Consider the following 12473-nt stretch of genomic DNA (forward strand, 5'->3'; position numbering starts at 1 on the left):
ACACTTAGCTTTTTTCCAGAGCTTTCGACCATATTGGCCTGCGGAGACGCAGATACCTATCTAAAAGGTCAAGAATTAATCTCCAATCTTAACTTTGGACTGTAGACTTTAGACAGATTTGAACATGTTTGATAAGATGAGACAATGTATTTAAACAGATCCAAGTGATTGTGGAGTGATGTGACATGAGTGCGCTACAAACTGTTGTGGTTTCATTGTGGGTTTTTAAATGTGGGCCTTGATTGCAGTTATCATTGCTAAGTGATCGGGTTTTCAAGTATCCCGTATGTATAAGGGCGTACGCTCACTTGGCCCAGTTAAGCCGTGCCCGTTGGACTCCAAAGTCTGGTTCGTTTGACTACTGTGATCGCTCCGTGCTGTGCCCGGGCATAGTACGCTAAACCGGGCCTGCCTAACTGTGACTGGGCCCGCTTGAAAGAGGTGGGCCGGTTCGCACCAGTGTGATCTCTAAACGTGCCCAGGTCTGCTTTTTACCTTACAGATGAACGGGAATTGTAGTTGGTGCGTCCCGCAATGTAATGACGTAAGCGTGCTCTGGCCCTGACTGTTTTATTGCAGTGTAAGTGCAGGCCAGTGGGGGAGTGGGGAGGGGTACAATCGGATGCACAAGGAATACCTGAAGTGATGAAATGTTATCATGACCTGTTCCCAGTTTCTTTGCAAGGAAAGCAAGTGACGCAGGCTGAAGCTTGTAATGCATGCTGACAGCCGAACAGATGCAAAATGTCTGTGTACACCATTCCTGACAAGAATGCATCTCTCCATAGTCAGCCCATAATGTGCAGCATTTATTCCGATTAGTTTTCCCTCACATAGTGTTCCAGGCTTCACTTGGAAGGGCTCCAACACTCGCTCTCTGTGGCAGCCCTGAGTTGATTAGGGCGTTCTCACCTTCCCAAACCAATTGTACCGAGGGTGTAGATGTGTCAGAGTTTGATTCACTTTAAGCAAGGCAGGTGTAAAAGCGCCTGAAGAGAACACAGAACCTTCATCTAAACAGCAGCAAGAGTGTCAGTTAAAGCTGAACACAGTAACACTTTTACTATCTCCGCTTTTACAAGACCTTTGTAGCACACACAATGTAACACCTATGTCATTTTAACCAAGGTTGCATACTGCACCTGTAATACAAAATAAATAAATAAAATTGTTTAAGAAATCATATGCAGATGCAGTGTGAAAATTGATTGTGGCTGTTAAATATATCACCAAGATTAAATAGAGGCTTGTTCGTCAAATACTGTGTACAGAGTCAATATTGGTTTGATTTCAATCACTGAGTTGCCCTTGCTTATTTGTGAGCATTGCTGAACTTGAGGATCCGATGATCCACCCTCTGCCATCTGCCCTTAATTCCAGCCAGTCAACAGGAGGTAAGAGGCTCAAAAACACTTCTTTACACTCACATCGCAAAATCTAAGACTCTTAGGTAGGAGCCTGCAACAGGTTCAAAAGTTGAAGCAAATTTAAAAACATGCCTACTAGCAGTTTTCTTGGACTGTGTTACTGCAAAAGTGATACATGTCTTTGCTTAAAATAGAGATTAATACAAGTATTTTACTTTCAAAAATTTGGATTTTAAAAATAAAAAAAAATAAAATGTGTGGAAACTGTCATACCCTCTTGATGTTGATAATTGGTGTCAAACAAATAGTAAAATTACAATAATATGTGTAAAATGTAATTGTATAATTCAATGTAAATGATGCATATATGGAGCAATGTTTAAATGAAACACTGCTTTAAATGTGAGATGCAGAAATTACATGTCTTAATACCCTGCTGGCCTGTACTTTACCCTCACATACTGTAGAATGTGTGTCAGTAGTCCAAAAAAAAAATTACACAATGTCTAATTGAAACTGGCTGATAGTCTATTATGTTCCCCATTCATACCATGAATTAATATGTGCCTTCAGGAAGGATTTTTAAAGTTCCAATGGCGATCTAAACTTTGCTCCTTGGCTTGAGATGTGGCACTTTCAGTTTGACTTAATAATAATAATAATAATAATAATAATAATAATAAATTGAATTTATATAGCGCTTGACAGTTTGCCTGTTTTCACCTATTCTTGTTTGAACCATCTGCTCTGTTTGGCTCTCCTGCCACCACAATAAATGCCACAGGTAATGAATTTCAATCGTAGGACATCTCAGGTTGGGAAAGGAAGCATGCAGAGGGGGCTGCAGGGTAAACCTAGAAGGCCAAGGGCCAATGAGACACCATTAAACATTTGTCAGTAACAATATTTGAAACGCAGAACTGCGTGCACAGGTATATGTTAAGGTATAATTGTTGGCATAGCTACTGAGCGATGATAAGGTTGTTTCTCATCAGCAGTTATTTCTTTGGCTATTTACAGGATCTTTGGAGCGTTCTGCCATGTGTCAGAGACATAGACTGTAAAAATAAATAGTGGCCGTAGCATCTGTGACATCCCTGGTCATTGGTTTGTGAACTGCCATTTTAAAGCCTCGAGTTTGGCGATACAGAGTTTTCTGCAACCAGATGTGAAAATGTTTGACAAGAGAATGGAGCTGGGGAGTTTATTGTTGCAGTGGCGCTGTGCTAAGTTAAATGCTAAAGAGGGAAAGTTGCTGATTTTTAACCCTTCTGAAGCGAGTCATCAAGCGGAGATTTACCGGCGGATAAACACGGACCTTCGGGTACTGGCGCCATTCATCTGCATGTATGTCAGCAACATACGCTAGCAGTAGCTTGCTGGCTTGGTTGGCAGAAAGCTGACAAGACATTTTAAGGCCACCAAAATGTTCCAATTAACTTTGAAGGGAAAACACACAGTGAGAAGGTCAGTTTAAGATGAAAACATTGGCAACGCCCAAAAACAAGTTCAAGTCTATTTTGATTTTAACAGTGCCATGGTTAGCCTCGCTAGGCCTCTTTCCTGATTGACGGTTACTAACGCCCTGCTTTATCATCTATTTTAAAATAAATGGGACCATAATTTTGCCAAAAAGAAATCGTGCTGTATTGAACAAGAAACCATAAACAAAAAAGAGAAGTATGCTCATTTTCTCATACTTCTTTTTGGAGGCAGTGGAGTCGCCCCCTGCTGGAAATTACATAGAATGTAGCTTTAAGGCATTTCCGCATTGGCTTCACTTTTCATACCTGGAAGCTTCTTCCATTATTTTTTGTCCATTATTTTTACAGTCTATGGCCCTAGAACACTGCAATCTGAATTTCATTCAGGAATTTGTCAGGACACAGATGATAAGCATCAGCACCAGGAAGTGGGTCATGGAGAAGGACAGGATTAACGGACAAAATACTTAGTGAACATCAACACATGTTGACAGCAACACCATGATAGAACTGGCTGAGCTGAAGTTTAAAGTTGTTGTCTGACAGACACCAGACAGAGTCACCTTGACCGGATTGCATGCATGCACTAACAACGAATGTAAACTGCATCCAGGATTAAATCCCTTTTAAAAGTCAACCCTGTCGTCTTGCTGTCCAAACTATTCACAAATGTTTGCAGTGTAACAATAGCAAGGCTACCACCAACATAACTTCTAGCATTGCTTTGCTTTACTCCACATGTGATGCAGGAGGGATCAGATGCCTCTGCACCCTGGAAAGATCTCCTGTGAGTTCCAAATGAGGAGGGTGCTTGCTTCAGAATTAGGTCAAGTCTCCCACCCTTTGGTGTAGCATTAGTGTTTTAAGCCACCCGTATATCGAAGGGTTGTAGCACAAGCTGACAATTTCTCTAAGCTTTTAGGCAAAAATGATTTGACTTTCTGGATGCTGATTTCTGTTTTTCTTTCCATTCAAATTGAGCTTCACACACACCAGTCACTGCTCTTCAGATGAAGAGATTTCTTCCTGCAAGAATGCACAATGCAATACACTTTAGTTCACATGGTTTTGCACATTTGCTTTATTGATCTAAAACTGTACTTGTCTTTGATCCCACACGGGGGATTACAAGCTCTTAATGGCCTCTTCTAATGCTTTTGGGTTAGGAGACTATTTTGATGCCATTTTTAAAAGTCCCTCTTTGGACTTATAAATGCAGAGTTTTTAGTTTGTTGTGCTCAGTCATCTTATTAGCAGTCTGTTTAAGTACCACTTTATTTAAGTATTTTAATATATATGTAGTAACAGGGTGGGCTTTACTTTTAATCTGCTGCTGCGTAGTAATATATAATGTACTAAGATGAGAGTCAAATCTGGTGAAACAAGAATGAGTGAATGGTTTGGTCCTCTGGTGACACACATGCAAACGTCAGTGTTTCAAACAAAACAAATAAATCTTAGTTTTCATTGTTTGCTTTTTGACATTTGCAACTCATGCTGTGAATGCCTCCATAGCCATTGCATAACATGATTCAAGCCTCCATATTTTGGTAGCAGATGTTTAAAGGAGTTTAAAGGCCAAGTGACAGTAAGAAAGAGGAAATGTTCTACTACAGTACACACTGTGTGAATTACTGAGCTTTCAAACACAAACTTGTACTAGTTTTTGAAAACTAATTGAGGTGAGCCTGCTGCAAACAGGCTGACCTCTCCTGTGTTGTGTTGAGCAGTGACAGATGAAGCACATCTGCAGTGAGGATGGTGTTTAAAGAAGAAGTGTCATTATATGCCCTCTATTCATTGTTCATCCCTTTGGCTTGGTGGGCTGGCTGGCAACATTAATAATGCCTCCATTCATTTCACAAGGCTGTAGCTACCTCTGATTTCAACTTTGGAATAAGATACAGGAAGACCAAGTGCAGGTGCAAGAATAATAGGCTGTATGATAATGTACTGACCTTGCTATAGTCATCAATAATTCATGTTGTATTGTGTAAAAATCTCATTTATTTTTCATTTTTGTTGGCACTTAGCAGAGTGGGCCAGTTGTCCCTGCTAGACAGAGCCATGATGGAGCCAGGGGAGCAGCTGAGACAGGGATGGGGGACGCTTGAGTATATTTAGGGTTTTAAGTGCCAACAGAGAGTCTCAGCTGAAATGGTACTGTATGCTAGAGTGTGTTTTGTGTGTTTGGTAATGAGTCATAATTGTATTGTTTATTAATTGCATCCCATTGAATTTACATGCATGGTCTCGTTTGTCACCTTGAATAAATGTAGAAATGCAGTTTTCTGTGAGGCTTCACTGTGGAAATACGCCTGTCTGTGCTGTCACATTGTGTTATACTGATATATATCCTGTCATACTGTCATATAACCGAGAAAGAACAGTTTATCTTTGACACCCCAAGACCTGAAATCAAATATCACTCGTAAATCACACAGTATTTTGGAATTGCAGTGTACTGGAGCCAGTGTTTCCCACAGGAAGCAACTTGTGGTGGTGGTGGGTGTCACCCCGTGTTACCCGGGGGGGAGGGGGGGAGAGACGCAGTTGGATGCTGTCCTCATCTCCTACTTCAATGCCTAACGAATCTATCTCTTTCTCTCCCCTGTCTTTCACTGGTTGAAGCCTGAAAATACTGTAAAACAAATTAATACCATAACTAATTCCACTGGTGGGACTGTTGAGCTCTGTTTCAGACTGATAGCTCCGGTTCAGGATAGTCCTCATCCTCAACACGGGCCTTTTTCACGGAAAATTTGCGGAAAATATTTTTCAATACTCATCTGGACTGAAGCAGCAAACATTCAGTGTAAGAGTAAAAAATGACATAACATTATTTATTATACGTTTATTTGATTCACAGCTGCTACATATAGGGTTTTGACTTCGACAACCCAACTGCATTTTACCGCAAACTTGCGACTAGTTAACTTTCTAAAGCGGGCACAATCGATTGTTTGTTGTCGGGTCGGGGGATTATGAATGTGGGATTGTGTAAAAGTGTTCACGAGATAGATACCAACCTTTCGTGAACTTGTGAATTTGGCCAGCCGTCTTCTCTCCTTGATGGAGACAGACGCTGTGTGCACAGTGGGATCGATGGTGTTTTAAGCTTCCAACCTCGCCCTACAGGCACTAACCCTCAACGTAACCTTAAACATAACCATTGCTGCGGTGCCTGGAAGGTGACGTTTGGGGGCTTAAAGTGATGGTTCGGAGTAATTCACCCTAGGGTCCTTTGCACCATGACCTCGAGCCAAACACCCCCCCCAGAAGCTTTTTTCACCTGGGTCGAACATTGGGAGAGTTACCTAGAGTAGCGTTATCAGCTGAATAGCTTAGCGCGGGGCTAATGGACCCACGTTTGTATCTTGTAAGTTACCCCACTAATAATGCCCGAAATGATACCAAACGTCTACAAGTAGTACAAATAGGTTATGCTCTCATAAAACGATGGATTGGAAAGTTTGTAAGTACACCAGAAGTTTATGAACACTTGCCTGCTCTCTTCAGCTCGATAGTAAGGCGGACCGCCACACAATAGTCTATGTGTGGGAAACACTGTATATATAAGATGGAAACATGTAGATACTAATATCCAGGAGCCTCGTCCGTCCGGCTGTCTCACAAATGTGGTGACCTGCATATGGCGCAGTACTTGTGTTAATTTACTTAGTTACATTTGAGAATCAATTCCAAAAACACACAGTGAGAGGGTCAAAGTTTAAGATGAAAAAACAGGGACAACACCCGAAAACAACTGGAGGTCTATTTTAATGTCCCCAGTGTTAGCATGGTTAGCATCGCTAAGCCTCTGTCCTGATAACAGGCCCTAAAGCATCCCCTGCTTTATCGTCTCTTTTTGAATTTTTTTTAGCATAATTTACAAAATGAACATCATGCTGTATTGAAGAAGACTTGAAACTAGTGAGTGAGACCATAAACTCATTATGAAAATGTTTTCTGGGGTAATAAATCAAGTGAGAAGTTGGTACATTTTCTCATAGATGTCTATAGAATTTCTTTTTGGAGTCAGTGGAGTCTCCCCCTGCTGGAAATTAGATAGAATGCAGCTTTAAGGCAATGCTGCATTGGCTTCACTTTTCAGACCTGGAAGCTCCGTCCATTATTTCGACAGTCTGTGGTTTTACACTTACACACTTACACTTACAATTGACCTTATGGTGACAGGGTTGACACCAAAGCTCTTAAAAAATCCAAATAAAAGTGCATTTTGCTCACTCGTGGCGTCTCCCCTGATTGAACTAATATTGCAACACAATATATTTTTAATCTGATGGTGGCTTCAAAGCAGCCTGATTACACAAGTGTTACAGTACTCCTGGCAACAATCACAAATACCCAGTAAACATACCCTCCCCTTCCCTCTTCCACCTTGTTTACACGTGTGTGTGTGTGTGTGTGTGTGTGTGTGTGTGTGTGTGTGTGTGTGTGTGTGTGTGTGTGTGCGTGTGTGTGTGTGTGTATGTGCGTGTGTGTGTGTGGCCCTCCCCTGGGTCTTTGATTGTAACTGAGCTCGACCCTTATGGGTGTGGATGGGCAAATTAGCTGTTGCTTCGCTCTCTCTGCGTTCTGCTCACTCGCTGCCTCTCATCAGTTAGAAACAGTGAAGTCATACCTTCCAAGGGGCCTGTTTTTGTGCTATCTGATGATGTCACCAGCAGCCAATCAACACATAGCGCCGCTTGAGGTAGTGTGTGTCTGAGTGAGTGAGGGGGTGGGGTAGTGAGGGGAGTTCACCACTGGGAAAAGCACAGTTATTATCTGGTCCTGCTGGCAAGCATGAGAGCACATGCACATCAAATCAGGAATCCACAGGCTTCCTCTGATACACACAGCCTCTCAGTGATGTAATATACTCTACATATGATACATAAGAGGGCTATATACTGGATGCTGTATGAAATGATAGGCCTTTGATGGTGATGATGTATTCAGAGATATTCATATTCCATTGTATTGCACAAAGTGATTGCAGTGCTGTTGAAATGGTTAATGTGTGCTGTACTTCTCAACCCTGCATTTGGGGAAACCCAGCCCTTGTGGTATTTGTTAATTTACGTTTCACTTTGAATTTGCAAGTGTTTTTGATAATGATTTGCTTTTCATATTGACCTCCGTTCAAGGTGCCTGTGGAGGCCTTTCATGCTTTCCTACTGCAGCCTTAAAATGCATTTGAATGCTCAAACTGTCAAGTCAAGACATGTCATTTGGGTTAACACTCTATGGCTGGCCAATTTGTTTGCTCTATTCCACATCGAGCACATCCTGGTAGTTGCAAAATGGAGACACATCAAGTGCTGGGATTGAAGCTCAGCAGAATGTCATCCTTTAAAGCAACACTGGAGAACTTTTCCCGCTTCGGTCCCCCTACAGCTTGTCTCATTGGAACTACAGCTCGTGCTACCCGATCTGGCAAACTTGCATAATGTAATGTACTGGACAATTCCGCTTCCAACCTGTAGGGGGACCAAAGCGGGAAAAGTTCTCTAGTGTTGCTTTAAGTAGTTGTGCTTTCAGCAAGCTTTTCTTCCTGACCTTTTTCTAGCGGTTACATACAGCACCTCTGCTGATGGACCACAGGCTGTATACAAAGATGGACGACGCGTCTCCACTTGCTCCCACTGTACAAAGTGAAGCCAAAATAATGTTGGAGCCAGAGCCTGCACAGTAGTGATCGGGCGGTGGAGCCGTGGTATCAAAGTCCTGCCCATAGACCGACCTGACCAATCGTGAGTCAATCACAGCTGTCAATCATGATGTTCGTTTCACCCCATTTTTATAGCATCAAATCACTAATAAAAACCCAACTGATCAGAAAAATTGAACACTTGAACAAACATCAGCGTGATCAGAACTACCTTCAGACAGAAACAATTTACTTTTTATTAGTTATTTATTAGAATTAATTATTGGTTTGGTCCATGTCCCATCTGCTAACATGGAGAGGGGGTGGGAGGGGGGGGGGTTTAACCTGTACTGCAGCCAGCCACCAGGGGGTGAGCCAGATGTTTTGGCTTCATTTCATGTCCATGCAGCAACCCATGTGAAAGAAATGTAGACTAAGATAGCCTAAAACATTACTGCCTCACTGTCCCATTCGGCTTTCAATGATTCTTGTGTTTATCTTCCTCCTACTGTTTGTCTAAGCCCTTCTGGGCCATGTGTTATTGCAGCGTCCCATTTTTTTTTTCTCAACTGAAGAAATAACAAACAAATTGATATTATTTATGTATAGCCAATTATTACATACATGGTGAATTTTATATTTGATATTATTCTGGAAAGATTTCATTGATTGATAATGAGATCTGTGTCAGTTCATTTCTGTTAAATGCTCTTTTTTGAAAGTTTTTATATTCCTCACAGTAACTGTGTAGATTGTTGTACGCTGTCGCCTAGGGATGCTAATGGAGATTTTTTTTTTTCTGATTGATAACCGACCCTCTTTAACCGCAGCTGTCCAGACAGAACGTATGTCCAAGCCTTTCTCCAACACATCATTTAGTTTAGCTGCGAGGTTGTCTGCCGGTAGGATGGCTAATTTAAGCTAATTTAACATGTTTCACAAAGCTGGCAGTTGTGAGTGCTGTTCAGCAGTCAGTCGTGTTTTCCCTAGCTTTGTGGAAGACTTAGGTGCACATACAGTGTTTCCTCTATGTTGACTTGACCGTGGCAGCCCCCCACGGCAACATTTCTGCCCCCCACGGTATCAGAAATAGGGCTGCATATTTAGAGTGCATGTTGGAGAACGTTTGTATTTTAGGTGCATAATTTACATGCTGAAGTAGTTCCACTGCATTAAGATAATGTAATTAATAGTGGGTTTATTGTTATTTGATACAGAATGCTTAGCCTATATGTCAAGATCAAAGTTGGCCTATATAGTAACTCAAAAAATACAGTTCAGAAAATATGCCTCATTGTGTGTGTGAATAGAGGTGAATAAATATATTTGTTTGTGTTGCAGCGAAGTGTCAGTTCCGTTTGGGGGAGGGGGACCTGCCCCCACTGCTAAAAAGAAATCCTAAAAGAAACACTGACATATTTGGAGGGGGGTTTAGGCCTCAAGAAATGTTTTTTGATTAAAAAAAAATAAAAAATAAATAAAAAAGCAATTTCCCCTAGCCTGACAAGCCAGACCCACATCAAGATGTTGGTTCTGGGAACTCACCATTGGCAGGGCTCAATCCGAGGGGCGGGATAAACGGTTGTCTTTCAAATTCCCTATGCATGCAGTAGGATAGCTCTACAACCAACCAGAGCAACGAAGAAGGGGACGTTGTCAGTTGATAGATTAAACTTTTGCCGTATCCGGTTGGCAAAACTCCGAACACATCTTCCTTTTTTAAGAATGATTTCTGTGCCATTCTTTGTTCTTTTCTCAAAGAAAAGCTGAACTCCAAGTCTTCCAGAGTCGCGGCCAAAGACGATTCCAAAGACCAAAGTTTGGTTTTTCCAGCTTGCAAGCCAATGGAGAGTTGCTAGACGACCCTGGCTACAAATTACATTTGCTGCCCAAAATGGCTTGGGTGCTGCACCTAAACCTTATAATGCCTGGGAAAACCCTGGAGTGTACAAGTTTACACTAGCAACTAGCAGTTAAGAAATAGATTGTACAGCTTACTTTTCTTTTACCATAACCGTAACAAACTACTACTTTTTTTGAATTTAATAATATTGGTTAGTGATGGTATTCATCGGTCAACATTCTCATTGTTGGTTAACGATTAAATATTGTTACCATCCCTGCTGTCGCTGCATGTACACTCTGTCCTGTACTGTGATAGGGATTGGTGACCACAGTGAGCAGAGGGCTTTGCTAGATCTGTGTTATTAAAAAGAGGAAGATAACAGAACCTTCATTCAACTTGGTTCATGTTGTCTTCACTTTCAACAACTCCACTGTCATTAGGCACAGAAAACACAAGCAACCCAAGTTGACCAATCACAGTTCTTGCAGCCACCACGTGTTTTCTCCATAGTTGACATAGGGGTGGGTATGAAGATTGTTGTTTCTGTTTTAGAAAATACTATCTGCCGATGCATTTAGGTATTAAAAGTTTTAAACGCCCAAATATTGATATTCGTATTGAATCCGGTATCGGTCGGGCTTTACTTCACACATATACACTGTAGGTGTGGCATATAGGGCTGTCCCAAATGATTAATCTAGCGATTATTTTTTTGATTAGTCGACTAATCTAACGATTAATTTTTCACTTAACGATTAATTTCCCATTGCTCAATTATTAACAATTTACACAAAACAAATTTCAATAAGGCTCAAATCTCTATTTATTCAAATTGTTTAACACTGCACTGTTATTATTTTTTAGTGCAACCTCAAGCCAGATGTAGGCTATCAATCCAACCACAAAATAAAGTCACATTCAGGAGGAATACAAAAATTAAAAACTTAAAGTAAACAGAGCAAGTGCAAAAAGAGTAGACTGTATTGGCTTTTTTTAACAGTCGGTAAAATAATGAATAAGCTCTTTTTTAACATCCAAGCTCTTCTTCCTTTAATTTAATTTTAATTATTTGTATCTAAAGGCTGGTTAAGCACTGTAGGGAGAAGTTGGACAGTTGTTTTTGTCCCGTTCCAGTGATTGGCACATCTGGGTGATGGCGTTGGATATGCGTTAGCATGTTGGATGTATTTTCACTCACATACCCAACAACTGCTGAACAACGCCGACACACAGTCCTCGTCTCATCCATCACTCTCTCGCCTGTAGCCTACTACTGGAACTGACCCGAAGACCCAAGTTTTCGAGGCGGGGACTGCACCAGGCGGGGGGGCATGACACGGGACCTGACAAAAAACTGTATGTAGGTGGAGAGCTCGGCTGGCTTCAGAGCTGAGGCGGGGCTACAGATTAGGTGTCCCTAGAACCTGCGTATCTAACAGTAGTTCCGCATTACATTAGTTCCGCATTACATTAATTAATTTGCATTGCAAGTTTTATTTATTTATTTTATTTAGTGACGCGTCGACGCAAATTATTTGTGTCGACGCATTTACGTAATCGATGACGTCGACGAATCGTCCCAGCCCTAGTGGCATAGCCCCTAAAGTATAAATTAAGCTTGACACTTATCATTTCCATAGCACAGATTCTACATATTTCCATCTGTCATCTTCATTTGGGTGTAGGAAGAGTTTTAACTGATCTTAACTCCAGTTCTTTTGGTCTGTGTCTGGGAATGTTTTTACTGACTCACATCTATGCTGTGCTACAGAATAACAGACCAAGACTAGTGGTTCGCCTTTGCCTTAGTTATTTGCAGATGTAATAGATACAGTTCTGTTGGCTCCTTGTACACAACGCCTTACACTGTTTGCTTTCACTAATGAGAGGTGATTGCAGGCAGTTGACCATCTTCTGTGTGCAGGAGAAAGTAGCTGCCTGCCTGGCTTCCTTACAGGCCACAGAGGGACGAGCAGCGAGTACATCTGATTAACCATATCGACTGGTAAAATGCTACCATGCCGGGTTTCCGCTCATGAAGCCGAGCTACATAGTAATTAGCCTGGGATCAATGTGGCTGTCCAGCAGCTACGCACTTTCACTGAGATTGCTCCATCGCT

At 41.5% G+C, this 12473-nt stretch overlaps 1 protein-coding gene across 5 annotated transcripts in view; it reads left to right on the forward strand.

Moving 5' to 3' along the window:
• The window catches only part of igsf9bb (immunoglobulin superfamily, member 9Bb), a 147149-nt gene that overhangs the window by 27153 nt on the left and 107523 nt on the right, over window positions 1-12473 (forward strand). Inside the window, exon 2 of one of the 5 annotated variants that reach the window (XM_039777471.1) lies at window positions 8427-8610. The exons of the other annotated variants lie outside the window; for them this stretch is intronic. The gene's annotated coding sequence lies outside the window, so the exon portion shown is untranslated. The remainder of the gene's footprint in view (window positions 1-8426; window positions 8611-12473) is intronic. 5 annotated transcript variants of the gene reach the window in all.

Source organism: Perca fluviatilis, chromosome 16 (genome assembly GCF_010015445.1).
Source record: "Perca fluviatilis chromosome 16, GENO_Pfluv_1.0, whole genome shotgun sequence".
Lineage (NCBI taxonomy): Eukaryota > Metazoa > Chordata > Actinopteri > Perciformes > Percidae > Perca > Perca fluviatilis.